The sequence below is a fragment of the Lissotriton helveticus genome, chromosome 11 (assembly GCF_964261635.1).
Source record: "Lissotriton helveticus chromosome 11, aLisHel1.1, whole genome shotgun sequence".
Lineage (NCBI taxonomy): Eukaryota > Metazoa > Chordata > Amphibia > Caudata > Salamandridae > Lissotriton > Lissotriton helveticus.
The window spans coordinates 472,916,884-472,929,774 of record NC_136072.1 but is presented as its reverse complement, the minus strand read 5'-3'; the positions used below and the strand labels follow the sequence as shown (position 1 = coordinate 472,929,774).

General features: G+C 41.7%; 1 protein-coding gene across 2 annotated transcripts in view; it reads right to left on the bottom strand.

Annotated features, from left to right (window-relative positions):
- Positions 1 to 12,891, bottom strand: part of LOC144791380 (glypican-5-like) — a 1,511,072-nt gene that overhangs the window by 825,922 nt on the left and 672,259 nt on the right. The gene's annotated exons all lie outside the window — the stretch shown is intronic.

Below are 12,891 nucleotides of genomic sequence, written 5' to 3'. Positions count from 1 at the left end.
ACGTCTAAAATAATTACACAATTGCCATATTTAAATTTCAATTAATTTCCATAAATTAACAAATATTGATTAATTAATAGAAAATAAATTACTTCCCAACCTATTCCCCTATAAACCCTACGATCCACTCCTAAAAAATAACACAATTAACATAATCAATTACCAATTAATTAATAATACTTATCAAGCAATTAACAAATAATTAATATTAAATTATTTCCCACAATTAACACTACAAAATATACATTAAATAATCAAGAAAATATTAATAAAGTTATTATAATTAAATTACTTCCCACCCTATTCCTCTATAAACCCCACCACCCTCTCCTAAGAAAAAGAACACAATTAACATATTTTCCAATTAATTAATTAACAATAATTAATAACCAATTAATAACTAATTAATATTAAATTAATTCCCACAATCAACACTATAAAATCCAAATTAAATAAATACTAATAAATAAAAATTATTAATTCATTTTTTATAATTAAATTACTTCCCACCCTATTTCCCTATAAACTCAAAACCCGCTACAGAACTAAAAAACACCAAATTTAATTAAAATGAAATTAACAACTACTAATAATGTAACAAGTATATTAAAAAACAAACGCAAAACTTATACAAAAAATAGTTCACATACTTTTAAAATACATACCAAAATACATAACACTAATTAAAACATCGATTTTTTTAAACAACTGTATTTTTGTAAAAGATATTAATGACATTGATATTTTCAAAAACGATATTTCTTACCTCCAAGTCAATATTCTTGACCACGATATTCTTGCTGTCGATATTTCTGCATCACGATATTTCCAACTCGATATTTGTGTATGTTGACATTTCCAACTCAATATTCTGTCTCTGCACCCTTAAGGGCATCCCTACCAAATTTCAATTTGGAATACGCTGTATTAATTATTTACAAACTGATTTCCGGTCACAAACCATAAATAATAGCCTGCTAAATTGGGTCAGTAGCTGATTTGCAAAGGGGAAGGGATCCCTTTTGGACCCCTTCCCATTGGGAATCGGGGTAGCATCTTCAGGAAGAGTAGGCAGCGGTCCAGGGAATCGCTGCCTGCTCTGACTGAAGTCGTCCAAATTGTTTTAATTTTATTTTTTAACAACCCCTGTTTCTCTAAGGAACTCATGTACCTTTAAATAAAGAAACTTTTTGTGTTTGGAAAGCAATCAAGATGGGTGTTTGACGTCCAGTTCAGGCCACCATCCTTGTGACTTCAGCCAATCACAGGAGGTTACATATTGCAACATGCCTAACTAATGTTAATTTAGCTGGTCGGTCTTCAAACCCCTGCGATTCAATATTTTGTGACTTGACATATTTAAACATCGAATGATGCGCAAAATTAGACTGTAATAGAAAAAAGTGGGTGCAGAGTTTGCAACTGCTTTCTGTGATTGCAATCGTAGTACATCTGCGGATTTATTACACTTGTAAGGTACGATTCACCCCCTTTCTCAGGGACTGGAGACATGTATGTCTACACTTCTGAATAAAAACTGGGATTTTGTGAATAGCCAAAAGTAGTAAGATTACTCAAAGTGTAAGAGTATATTTACATGTGTAAATTACTCACACATATACTTTACCTTTGTGAATAGCCCCTACGAAATCCTTGTTAAGCACTCTTAGATGAGGTAGTGTTTTGCTTGCCAACTGTAATTTTGGATACATCTGTAATTTTGAGAGTGTGTGCTGATGGTTGCCTTGTGGGAAAGTGTACACTCAGTACAATGGGCCTGACATGGTTGTAGTGAAAAGCCAAGGATACTATCTATAGGCTTGATCGGTGTGCAGGGATATGTTATGCCAGATTGTCACAGGGGGTTTTTATGAACCGTTATCACAAAGGCAATGGACCTGGCTTATTTATTGTGAAAAGCATACTGCAAAGTCAGTAGGCCTCTAACAGTGGAATGTTATCACATTAGGCTACAAGCCCTAGAAAGGTATTTGACTACATGTAATCTTATGGATTACCATAGTAGGCAAGGGTTTTTATTGTTACTCAGCACTCGGAGAAATTGTGAGAGTAGAATTTCTCTGTGATGTTTCTTGCTAGGTTAATCCAAGAAAAAATGGGTTTCTGAACAGCTTTGTTGTGAACAGCAAAATATAAGACAAAGTGACAAAAAGTTTGAAAAAAGTTTGATGAAATTTGAATACCATTCAATAAATATGGTGTTTGGAACACAAAAAAATGTTTTGCAGCATCTCTTTCAAGCCGTGCAATTGAATAGGCAGTACAATTGTGTTGCCACGACTCTTGGAATGTTTCTTGCTAGACCATATTGAGAAGGGTTGTATATTGTAAAGCCAATTGTATTTTTTTTTACATATTTCTAATTTTATAAATGTATACCCTATGGTTGCCAGCTTATGTGCACTTCAGTGGGTCCCTATCATACATAGTTTCAATCCACTGATAAAGGAATTTATGAAAATGCATTTGTAAAGCACAGGCATACTCCAAGGAGATTCCCGGCGCTAAATTGAAAGGTTGTCTGCCGAGCTTTTGCTGAACGTCCCTTCAATCATGTTGAAAGAGCCAAGTCTTTAACTTTTTCCTGAAGACTGACAGCTCACAGATGGACCAAATTTCCAAGGGGAGATTGTTCCATGCCATCGAGCCAAGGTAGGAAACTGATCTGTTTCCAATTCTGCCCCAGCATATTTTGGGAACTTAGGCTAAGGAGCCATAAATTGACTGTAGGTTCCTGGGAGGGACATATGCATAAATCCTCTTCCTCAAGTACACTGCGCCATTCTCATGAAGGGCTTTTTGAGGCAGTATCAATGTTTTAAAGAGAATCCTCTTTTTAATAGGGAGCCAGTGGAGTGCTTTCAGAGGTGGGGTCATGTGAGTTCTAGGAGGAAGGTTAAGAAATATTCTGCATCACTTGGAGTCTCCTAAGAAGTTGTTCTGGAAGACTCAAGTAAGGTGCATTTCCCTAGTCCAGTCTGGAATAAATTAGGGCCTGAATTAACATTTTCTTAGATTCAACAGACAGGAAAGGTAAGACATTTTTCAGGAAGTGTAGCAACTCAAAACAGGACCCCAAACTTAGCTTGAAATGGAAGTTGAAAAGACAGAACACTGTCAATTTTGACACATACTTTTTTTTACCGTGCTTTGTTGTGGGCCAGGGGAGGGGGCAACCTGAGGACAACAAGTTCTCAAAAAATCAGGTGAGGTGAAGCCAAAAAACACAATCTCAGTCTTGTCAGGATTGCACTTTGGTTTGTTAGTGGACAGCCATTCAAACACGTTAGCTTTTAACCATTCCTCCATCCAGCTCTGGCCCTTTTTCACATGTGAAAAGCAGTTGCTTATCTTCTGTATATGATATTTACTTTTCCCCCAATGTCTCCGCTAATGCCGCTAGAGGTGTGAGATAGACATTGAACAAAGTAGGGCCTAATGTTGAGCCTTGAGGCACTCCAACTGCTGACTCACGAACTGGAGATGAGAATGGAGGTGTCCACACTCCTCCGCTTCTATTATTCAAGAAGGAGGTGAGCCACTTCTAGGCATTGTCTCCAATCTCAATGGAATGAAGACATGCCAACAGTCTCTCATGGGGAACTGTATCAAAGGCCTTGACAAATCCAACATAATCAGGATGTCCTTCGTCCAGCATGCCTTTGATGTAGTCGACCACCTCTAGTAGGGCGGTTTCAGTGCTGAAATTACTTCTAAAACTTGACTGCCTAGCGTGCAGGAGATTATTGCTTTCAAGTTAGCTCAAGATTTGGGAGTTGAAAAATTTTTCCAAAAATTTAAAGACTGCAGGACGAAGGGTGATCTGCCTACAGTTGGCTTGGATTTTAGGGTTGGCCGTGGGTTTATTCAAGGACAGATGCATTATTGGTTCACTTGGAAAAGTTACATCAGATTCCTTAGGTGAGATCAGTTTACAATGCATGGGATTCAGCAATCCCTGTATAAAAATGTGTCTCTAATTTCTTTAAAATAGGTGATTTGTAATGCGCTGGCTTGTTACGAAGGTATTAGAAAAACAAACTGAATTCAACCCCTACTGCTAATTAGTACAACAACCCATAGAATGCATGTCAAGCATACCTTTCCCATGTTATATGATTGTTTTTTTTTCTAATTGCTATGAGCCTTTCCAATGGAGCAGTTAGGGGTGTGGAAGGAAACCAACAGAAAAATTGAACCACTGCCCCAAAAGAAGTAATACAATAGTTCCCGACCAGAATCCTGAGACATAAGAGACCGAAAGCTGAGATTTGCTTAAAGGCATAGTAAAGGGCAGCATTTTCTACACAGGCTTAATAACCAACAGGTTTGGCTGGAATTGCATGGATATCGCTTTATCAAAATTCAAGGAGTAGTGGAAGTCACATCACTGGAAATTACCTTATATGACCCTTTGTTACATGGCCTTTTGTTAATTGACATCATGCATGGTATTGTATTAGGGTGCTGCTGTGATATATCAGGGGTTATATCACCACCAAAACTGATATAGTCATCATAAGCCTAACACAGTCCTATGTAATTAAAGCCTAAAATATGCAGGTTCAACCACTGTATCCCCAGACTTCCAACAGCATGGTTCTTCTGTGCCTGTCAGAATATATCCGCAAATAATGGAGTAAGGAGAATCATATTAAATGTATAATTCATGTACTGTTGTAATCAGAATGTGTTATGTTAATTTTATGTTTTGTTGAGTTATTTTATAGCATGTAATATATTATGTTGTGTTATGTTAAGTTATGGGTGTTTTTATAGTGTGCTAATCACCTGTGAGGGTATCCAGATCCTCTGTAGCAGGTGTGAGAGATCAGCCCTCACCGGTGTAATCGAGAAGCCAGGTCTTACTCTTCAGCTTCTTGTGAAAGTCAAGAAGAGAGGAGGAGGCTCTGATGTATTGTGGGAGGTCATTCCAGGTTTTAGGGGACAGGCACAAGAAGTTTGAAACCCCACTGGCGTACACATTTATTGTTTTATAAAGCACCACGTTGAGTAAGGGTTCTTCAGGGCCATATACACATCCCAGGTTCAGGCCTGGCACACAAATGTCCAGAGCAACCTCCCACCCCTCCAATTCTTAGTCTTCAGTGAGGGATGCATGTGATCTTTTAATCACACTTAGAATTAGCACCTATCTTCTGCGGTGCTTCTCAAACATTTTAGAACCAGGACACAATTTTCCGAACGACAAACTTGGGTGACACATCTACATTTAATGGACATGAGGGAGGGCCATTCTTTCAATGTAATTAAGGCATTGTGTGTTAGAGCATTGTCACTTACCGATAGCACATTTTCCATTGGACTGGCCATTACATTTGCACAGGCATTCAGTTTTATTGATAAAACTTTACAGCACACAAATGTTTTCTTGTGGAAATCAGGTTTCGGTGAACATGTATCCTTTCTGCATTACCAAGTAAAGCGTCTTGACTATTTTGTCCTAGTAAAACCCCTGTTGTCCCCGCACATCAGAATTAAAATAAAATGTGCTTCCTTTTGGTTTCCTGACTGCTGAATGTATACTGTTCATTCAGAATGTTTTGTTTGTTGTGTGTTGCAAAAAACACAACATTCTTGTCACACTCCCTGTAATTCCTCTCACTTTGCAGTCAGAGAAAGCAAGTAAACACCAATACCCATTAAAAAAAAATAAGCAGCAGTTTGTCAGAAAACATGGTCTGACATTTGACCAATGTCTTTGTCGTACTGGCAAATGTGACAAGATAAAACACAATATTTAAAGGCATCTTTTTTATTGTCCAGACTTTCCTGACCCACCAAAAATCAGCTTGTTACCTACAAGTGGGTCGCAACCCAGTCAGGCAAACGCCGATCTGTGGTTATAAGTACCTTAATTTATTTTTTATAATACATTCGTTTGATAAATGTTGTTGAAGTCACATATAGTATGTAATGTTTTTAACAAGAATGGTCAATGATAAAATGATTACAGGTTGAACTGGGTTTAGCTTTAATAATTCTTGACTATACAATATCTCACCATGGGAAGCACTGTTGAAATGTATGCAGGGGAATCATGTGCTTTTTTTTTAGGGGACTCTGGTAGGCGCAAAATCATTATTGCGACCCCAGTAACAGATGTATTTCGGGCCGGCCACAAAAATTTGCTCGCAAAAGAACCAACGCTTTAAGGACTGCTCATTTGCCCAGGCACTTTTGCTTTAATCATAGTAGGGCCACACGGCAAGCACTTTAATTATTGTCTCATCTGACTAGTTTTACCGAATGTAATTTTTGAGGGGTTTATTTGCTGATGCTGTTCATTTGTAAAACATCAGTATGGCTCACTGTTATGGCATGTTTTTAATGCTGATGTATTCTATTAATCTTAATAGCACGTACATGTGTTATGTGTGTTGTGTGGCCTGTCTATATCATAGACAACTTGAACTTAAGCTAGAATGCAAGGTAGCACTGTTCTTTCCTTCAGAGTTGTAGAGGGTAAACAGGGCTGGTCTTGACTTGGTTTACCTTTTGGTATTGCCTCTGATTTTTAGACCTCCAAGACTAACGGTCATAGGAGTGGTGCCAAGGGTCGTAAGGGGCAGGCCAAGGGTAGCAACGGCATCCTCACCCGACCACTAAAGGAACTCAGTCTGGAAGTACCTGGGGACCCTACCACATGCTTCTGCTGCTGGTGTAAAAAAGCTGGAGCTGGAGTCGCCCGTGCAGGTAAGGGCGGTGAGGCTAGGTTGGGAGGGATTCGACAGACGACCATGTCGACCTCGTCATCGTCTGTTAAAATACCCCCCCCCCATCAGCCTCACCACTCTTACCTGCACAGGCCGCAGCTGGTACAAAGTGCTAGTATCCTTGTATTGATACTAGCATTTTTTTAACCCCTTCGCCGTAGCGCGAATTCCGCGCGGTGCGGGGGGGGGGGCTAGGGGGTGAGCGCGGCGCTTCCGTGCTCATGACGGAACCACGCCGTCATGAGTCACGGGCGGCGTGTGCTCATGACGGCGTGGTTCTGTCATGACCACGCCCGCTCACTAATTCGCCTGCACAGGTGGGGAATTAGCCCAGCGTTGGCGGAGCGGCAGCAGCATGACGGAATCACACCGTCATGAGCACACACCGCCCGTGGCTCATGACGGCTTGGTTCCATCATGCGCACGCAAGGGGTTAATAAGCAAAACTGCATATACACTGCTGCAACCGAAAATGGTACCTATCCAGGTCGGCGCAACAATAATACGCTTTCACCGTCAATTCACCCCATAGTAGGTCTACTATTTCCCCAAAATGTTGTTCTTTTTGTGTGGGCAGACTCTAGCTGTGTATTTATGTTTCTCCAACTTGGAACACAAGCCCATCGCCACTCACTATACGGCAATTTTCGAGAGCCATATTGAGACCTGACAAATTTGCCAAAGATAGGCCATTTGTTACAATTTTCTCTAACTACCAACCTTGTGGTTGTGTAAGGCAGCAGGTGTTCTACAGGAATCCCCCAAGAGTCTGATAAACCAATGCAAGAGTGTTATATCCCTTATACTGTTCTGTAACTACAGCTACTGAAATCATGTGATACTGCATGTGTTAAAATTTCAGAATACTGAAATAATGCTGCCACAGATTGTACCGTATGCGGCATCATTTTCCTCTCCCTGCCGCATAATTTAATCAAGCCTTCCATATAATGTTGTCCTCCCCAGCCATATAATTCCAGTGGCACTACCTAATTAAGTTCAGTTCAGCAAGCGTTTGTCTGTGTGAAGACAGGTCTAAACACTTCTTAAGATAGGTCTAGACTCTTGCCGCTGCTTCACCCATCTTCTGCTTGGAAACCCATGTTGACCAAAGTAGCTGCTATATATCTCTAACACGATTCGTCCCCATTAGAGAGCAGTATTGGAAAATCTCGTATGAAGAACACCCAAGCAGTCCTAGAGATAGAATTATCCACAAAACGTACCCTTTCTGTAGGAGAACAATATCAAGTTTTTTCACCTTCTAGAGGTGAAGTTTTGTGAAGGTGACAAACAAAAAACTTTGCAGTGAGGAATCACAGGTTAGCACACCCCTGGTTATATCCTAGCCAAGTATTGAGAAACCACACCCCACTTGGAACACTGCTGCTCTCTTCAGCAGAACAGAGGTTAGCTGTCCAATGTTGAGAGTGCTTGTGTCACTAAAAGGGCAGATCACATAGATCCTTGTGGCATTTCAGCAACCAGGCACTCAGAAATAACATTCCTTAATTAAAGCCACAGATGTGACTGTGAATGCAGCTGTGATAAAACCTAGAAATGTTAACAAGCATCATTACACCCCAAAGCTGCTTTGTGTGTGACCTACAGCAGAGGCAGGTTTCTGCCAGAGATATTGCATGACCTTTTAATCTAATGTAACATTTGGAAAAAATCAATTAAAAGGCACTGAAGAAACACATTTGACCTTCCCCTCAGCAGTCTCTCCTTCAAAATGGCGTCCTATAAAAACAATCCCCGGCTATCCTTCTAGCACACTGAAGCAATGATTTGTTTCACCGATTCAGCTGACAGAGACGCCTCTATTGCAATAGGCTGGGTCTGGTACCTCAGTCAACTACTGCATCTGCACCAATAATCTGTGCTTGACTTTATGGTGACAGTTTCGCATCCCAGAGGATCCACTCACCCTTTCATTCACCGGAGGTCAATGAAATAAGTGCCATTGAGCTGGGTAACAATAAACATCTGTGCTTCAGCACCAAGATGCTGGGGCGGCTCTAGGCTCATGGCGGCCCTGGGCAGGGAGCGTAGGTAGGGGGCCCCGGAAGAGGGGGTCCGGGTGGGGCTGAGCCCCCCGGAGCTCAGGAAGGTGGAACAGAGCCGGAGGCCGCCAAATCCCTGCCAGGGGCCCCCACACAAATATGTATCCATCCTCAGAGGATTATTATATTAAGGATATATATTGGCGTGGCGGCCCCTGGGGTTTGGCGGCCCTGTGCAGGTGCACAGCTTGCACATGCCTAAGGCCGCCCCTGCAAGATGCCCCACTGTATGGGGTGGATGCGTGCTTTGCAAATATATGGTATGTTCGCCTGTGAAGCCATTGTTCCACAATGGGTCAAATGAAAGAGTTTGGGCCATGTACCTCAATTAGTACAGACTCCGGAGGGAAATACCACGCACATATCATACCTGTTTCATAAAACGTATAACCTATGCAATGAGGACACAGCACGGTACCTGGACTTAATTCGCCTGCAAACAAACTTCTTTGATCTGATGATTCAGGCCACCATATTGAGACTCCTGGATTAATGCAACTCTCTCTTTTAGGTATGGACATAGGCCCCATGAGGAAACTGCAGAGGGTTCAGAAGAAATCAGCCAGACTGGCCCTCGGACCAGGGCTGTTTCTAGGTGTTTTGATGCTCTTTTCAAGAATTGAAAAATGCCGCCCCCTCCCTTTTACTACCATCATTCTCTCCCCCTGTCATCCAGGCTAGAAGAATTAGGGCCAGAAGTAGGTAATTCCATTTTACCGACTCTAAAATACCGAATCATACCGATTCGGTATTTTAAATTCGGAAAATGGTATGTAGGTCAAAAATTACCGAATCGTTAAGATTCGGTAATTACCGAATCGGTAAATACCGATTCGGTAATTGCCATTCATTCCTATGGGCCTGGAGGCCCATAGGAATGAATGCCAAATACCGAATCGGTATTTACCGATTCCGTAAAAGGGGGAAACATTGAAGGGTGGCAGGGTGTCACTTTGACACCCTGTTGCACCCCTCAATTGTGTATGGGTGCACATGTTGCAGACATACATGCCCTAAGGGCATGTATGTCTGCAACTTGGCACTGTTGGAAAAGCAAAAAAATGCTTTTTCCAAGGTTTTCATTATTTACCACCAACTTGTAGTTGGTGGTAAATAACGAATCCTAAAAGGGGAAAAGCAATCATTTAAGTGCTCCCTACGTAGCAAAATCGGTAATTACCGATTCGGTATTTTAAGGAATCAGTAATTTACCGATTCCTTAAAATACCGATTCGGTAAATTACAGAATCAGTAAAATGCCCACCTACATCTCATTTTCCAAATACCGGTCGGTAACGGCCGAAATTACCGAATTTCGGCCGTTACCGACCGGTATTTGCCTACCTACATCTGGCCCTTAATGCATTAGATCACAAAATGTGCCTTGTTATGTCACATAATTCGCCTTTATTTAACGCATAATTTAGCCAACTCTCCACATAATTTGGTTCCCCCTGAGGCTAAATTTCAAGCGCCCTGAGTATAAATAACAACAACAATCAAAGAGCACATGGCAAAAGAGCTGAGTAGGTTAACTGCTTGCTGCAGGGATCTGCAGTGTTAGCTGGTCACAAATTGAAATATTTGCACAGTCTACTCAGTCTCTTATCTTTCCAAGTTAAAAAGGAGTGCCTTTGTGTTGAGTAATATTGAACTATTCTCTAAGCCCCAAGGCACAATTTAATTAGCGATGTATGTTTTGTAAGTGGGCGTATAGAGCGCAAACGTAGCCGTAGAACATCACAGCGCGGTACAACAGTTGCCTGGGTACATTTGACTGGTAAATCACATAGAGCTGCCAAACTGACTGTAGAACCATGTGGATTGGAGAGTCTCGCTATATGATTGTATTCACTCAGGTCAAGCATCGCACGCTTAATTTCTAGACGACGCTGATATGTCTCACCGCATAAATCGTGACAAACAACCCCAAAAGCTAAAGCACAAGAGGCAGAGCGCAATATGAACTTGTTTTTATTGCAGGTTAGAAAATAAATTATGACTATTCGTCTTTTTTCACAATTTTTTTACCATAATAAGACCGGAACCTGAATTTTGAGGTGAAAAAACAAAAAACGAATTTCAGATTGACATGATGAAAAAAATAAGCCTCTTGGCACCATATATTTTTTTTATGTGTGGCGTGCTATTAGCCACCTGTTTGCACTGCTTAAAAACAAATGAAATTCGTGAATTATAAACCAATTACCTGACACAGTTGTTTTATTTCCTAGGCAACAGAGCAGCCGACACATACAGTCCATCCCCCGCACGCAGAGATAGAGGGTGGTGTGAAGTGCGAGTAGTCACCGTCACTGGCTGCTGCATAAAGCACTGCTCGGAGACTGGCCAAAAATTATGCCCAGGGCCATCATTGGTAGCGCCTTCCCGTGCTACAAGATTGACGCCCTAGGGACCCACACACACTAGTACCGCCAACCACGGTTTCACACACCACTATGCTAGGGTGCGCTGCGCCGCATGTACAAGCAGGTGCACTTGCATTCACATAAAAGGTGCTGCTGCCTTCAAATTAAAAAAAAATTCCCCCTTTTGCCGCCCTAGCCCTTTTGCCACCCTAGGCGGCCGTCTAGTCTTGCCTAATGATAGAAACGGCCCTGCCTCGGACTCCCATGCTTCTTTTTGGCCTCTGGGGCCATAAATGCTCTTTACTGGGTCCATGTTGAAACTAGAATTGTGTGTAAGTCTTTATGTCATGTCTTTAAAGATGTTCACCACACTGGGTCTGACTATTTAACAGAAAAACTCACAGACTATACACCTTCCCGCTGTCACCTTTCTTCAGAGGCCCTACTGCTTACCATTCCTAGAGTTAAGCGGTCTCACTCAGGCAGCAACTCAATCTCGGCTAGGGCTGCAAAATTGTGGAATTGACTCCACAATCTAGGTAAGGATCCACTCTTGCTGAATTTCAGAATAGATGTGAAGACCTGGCACTTCAGGAATTTGGACTCTTACCTACGTCTGCCTTGGGAAGGGGTAGCCCCTCCGTAATGGCAGAGTAGTGTCGCCACACTGGTCAGTCAGTCAGAACATTACAAATGACCGATGACTGACTGAGCCAATGCCAGCAGGGTAGGATGGAATGGGCCCTGGCACAGCAGGGTGGAATGGTAGGTGCAGTGTAAGTGTGCATGTCTGTTTGGCTGGCTGTCTTTGTTTGGTCAAAGATACATGCACACTTAGGTTTCTCCTTCTCAGCTGTGTTACACAGCCAGGTTGGAGAAACGTCACGGGCGCCTAGGCACTATCTGAGCTGCACACCACACCACTCAGACCAATCCTGACACTGCACTCATAGCATGAGAACTGCGCCAACCTTGGGTGCGGAGCCTGTACCCCAGTGCACGCTGGAACTTGAGGAGAGGACCGAGACGGCCGCCGCGTACTCAGGTATGTTTTTTTTAATGTAAATAATATTTCCCTGTCCCACCCCCCACGTCAGTACTGCGGCAGCCGGCACTGTGCCTTGATTTTTGTATCCTCAGTTTATACACCAGGATACCTCTTGAGGTACTTGTTGTGCTTTAGAAATTATATAACATACCTCTTGTCTCCTATAATTATTGGGGTTAACGTAATGTTCCAATATTCATATGAAAATGTATATATCGGTGGAAGGAATGTGTTCAACTTGGACATCACTCAACATTGTGACAATGAGTCTGACACATATGCAATATCGATGAATGGAGATGTATATAAAGTAAACCTAGCTCCAAAGCAAGAGACGTTCACACATTACTTCAGAAGCCTGTGATGACCTCATGGTCAAAGGTATGAATCATTCTGGGTCCACTCAGCTTATCATCCTTCCAAGGTTGATAAAAAGGAGTACTGCTAGGTAACTATAAGCATCACTATATGCCATTAAAATGTCTCAGGATGTAAATGGACACTTACAAAAATATACATGTTATATTTTGATGAAAAAAGAGAGCTCTCAGTGAGCTGTTCTACCAGGGTGTATCCCAGAGTTTTTAGGATGTTCTGGGACGCTCTGTAGGGTCACACCAAATATTTTGCCCTCCTTTCCTCTTTTTCAG